Here is a 2,784-nt window from a genome sequence, read left to right as displayed (position 1 = left end):
CTTGTGTAACCTGGATTAGTTACATTTTTATACCAACAAGGTGAGGAACTATATTCAATCAGAGGTTGGATAAACAGTCTTCATTTGTGTTTACGTAACATGGATCACTGGATAGATGATAGATATTTTGCGGCTATATTTGTTGCCTGTGAACATCGCATGAAGACTTTTTGGTCTTCAAGTACATTTGGGTTTGTTTGGTGGTGGTATATGGCTTTTGTTTTGGGGATGAGATGATTCCTATGATAACTCTTAATAAACTATGTCGGGATTGATATGCTTATTTCTGTATTGGTCTATTGCTTTATGTTATCTCTGTTTCTGTTTGTACCCTTTAACCTGGTTAGGCCATTTCTTATTATCCTTCTTGATTTTTTGATAATGCCTTATTAAAAAAGAAAAAAAGATTTTTTATTTGATGATTCATTAATAAAATAGAGGTGATATTCGTTATTATAATATACACTATTTCACTTCCATTGTATTTCAATCTCTTTCCTTCCTTCCATTTCTTCGGCCTTGCGAATGAATTTTGAGATATCCAGATTAAAATGTCTTAGAAACCGTCTCACTAATATGGTGTCAACAAATTTATTTCCACGAAAATGCCATTATCTTTGCAATGGTTCAGGTTATCCAAATTCTTTACCTTTTGGGTCTGGGCTTCGTTTATAACAATGGCCAATTAATCAAATACTACTACTTGCTGAATTTTCAATGACATGCTATCTCCAGATTATTCAAAATATTCTTGTCCTCTGAATTGAGTTTTGTTATTGGCCAACTATGCAGGGAACAGACTAAGCACATCATCAGCATGGAAAATTTATTCTCATCCACAGCAGTGTTTGCTGTGTAGGAAGGTGTCCTAAGATTTTTCCAATTTCATCACATGATGTTATAAGAATAAACGGAACTCCAAAGCAAATAAACATATGTTGATACACTAGTCAACATGTGCCAATGCAACAAACAATTTATGTCAATAGGACAATTAACAAATTCTTACAAGTACGACTATGAATTAACATTTAACAATAATTGCTCAAAAATAAACGTGTAGATTCAGAAGCATAGAATAATTTTACATCACAGGCAATTACTCAGATCAAGTGTTGGATTATATATTTAGCTTCATCCTAACCCACCAAACTTTCACGCTTGAATAACATAGATCCCGAACTATTAAGAAAACACAATTTTTGTAAACTTTAAATCCAGAAATTCAACCTGGTGGCCCAAAAACATAATAAAATCAACATCTTTTCATTATAAATAAATACATCAAATAAAAAAAACAAGTTCTGAAGAAAACAGAAAATAGTGATTTAGTTCCCCGACGTCCAAAATGCAGCATCAAAATTGCAACAACGGATAGCGAGGGGAACACACATATCGGCTTCAATTAAACATTGCCATACACAATGAAAAAAGTGCAAAGCAAAAATCTTAAATAAACCAGAAGCCTTTCAAACATTAACACTCAACTAATTAAAAGCAACATATTTAGAAAAAAATCAAGCAGAAAAGAAATCAAACTTCCGAAAACAAAATCTAAAAGAAGAGATTGAAAAAACTGGGAGCAACATTAGAGAACTCAGTCCCTTAGATGTTCAATAATGATTGCGATCATACCCGCAAAATCATTACAGGTCTGTAGGCTCATCACGGTTGATAATAGCGCAACCCCAGTTAATCAATCTACTAAAAAACGCAAACCCAGTTAAAAAAATGATAACTTTGGTAGAAAATTTGATTTAGTTGCTCCAAAGTTCTCCACAAACAAAGGGATTGCGGAAGAGATATAAAAAGAACAACACAAATCGCTATTGCTTCAAGGGAACGAGTCGAATGGGAGTCGAGTTAATCCACATCGACCAGATAGAGAAGCGCATTGAAAATTGAAAATTGGAAAAAAGATTAAGGAATCATGAAACCCTAATTTTGTATGCAGAGGCTGAGAATAAAGGATAACAGAGATGACGACGCAAGAGGTGATTTCTTTGTCATTTTATAGAATGAATAGGGAATTCATCGGACGACTATTATCAGATTCTTATGATCTAACGGCTCATGAGCTTTTAGTGCAACTGCTTCAAATAGTCAAACCCTAACTAGCTTGAGCCCAGTCCAGAAAGGAGACCCAGTAGGCCACTACTACATTAAAATATTTTACGGCCCAAAAAAAATAGAATTGAGAGTAAAAAATTACAGAACCTTGAATTTCTGAAAACCAAAACAAAGGCAAAAACATGTTTCTTGACTACAAATGGTGTATCATTTTATGTTAGCTAGTATTTCATATATTATACGAGTACTTTTTAATTTAAGAAAATTTAAACATAAAAATTTTAAAAAAAATCAAAAATATTAATTATATAGGAAAATTAATTGCAAATTATAATAGTATACGAATAATAAAAGTTTATAATTATAAATTGTATGCATAATTTTTTCAAAATAAATCAAATTTACAATTTTGAAAAAGAAAGTATGAGAAAAGGTAAATGTTATTTCTTTAAAAAAAGATTTAACTATTTTCTTATTTTAGGGAAAGATTAAACCATTTTCAATAGAGTGTATTATTATTATTATTATTATTATTATTATTATTATTATTATTATTATAAATGTTTTTACTTGAAATTCTTTAACAATTAATACTACCAATTACAAATTATGATATTTTATAATCTGTTTAACTCCAGAGAATTATCAGGTAAACCTTTTTTTATAGGCTCAATTATTATTTTTAACAAATTAAAATCATAATTCAATACTTCA

At 30.5% G+C, this 2,784-nt stretch overlaps 4 non-coding genes across 4 annotated transcripts; all 4 read right to left on the bottom strand.

The window, feature by feature from the left end:
• Nucleotides 1–805: 805 nt before the first annotated feature.
• On the bottom strand, nucleotides 806–900 carry LOC114404395. The gene has a single exon (XR_003664953.1). It is a non-coding gene; the product is annotated as a small nucleolar RNA snoR31/Z110/Z27 (small nucleolar RNA).
• Nucleotides 901–1,059: 159 nt separating this feature from the next.
• On the bottom strand, nucleotides 1,060–1,147 carry LOC114404449. Its single transcript, XR_003664974.1, has one exon. It is a non-coding gene; the product is annotated as a small nucleolar RNA snoR31 (small nucleolar RNA).
• Nucleotides 1,148–1,324: 177 nt separating this feature from the next.
• On the bottom strand, nucleotides 1,325–1,469 carry LOC114404508. The gene has a single exon (XR_003665020.1). It is a non-coding gene; the product is annotated as a small nucleolar RNA snoR136 (small nucleolar RNA).
• Nucleotides 1,470–1,591: 122 nt separating this feature from the next.
• Nucleotides 1,592–1,676, bottom strand: LOC114404768. Its single transcript, XR_003665142.1, has one exon. It is a non-coding gene; the product is annotated as a small nucleolar RNA SNORD25 (small nucleolar RNA).
• Nucleotides 1,677–2,784: the final 1,108 nt, after the last annotated feature.

This window comes from Glycine soja, chromosome 2 (genome assembly GCF_004193775.1).
Source record: "Glycine soja cultivar W05 chromosome 2, ASM419377v2, whole genome shotgun sequence".
Lineage (NCBI taxonomy): Eukaryota > Viridiplantae > Streptophyta > Magnoliopsida > Fabales > Fabaceae > Glycine > Glycine soja.
Note: the sequence above shows the minus strand (reverse complement) of the source record. Positions and strands in the feature narration are given on the sequence as shown.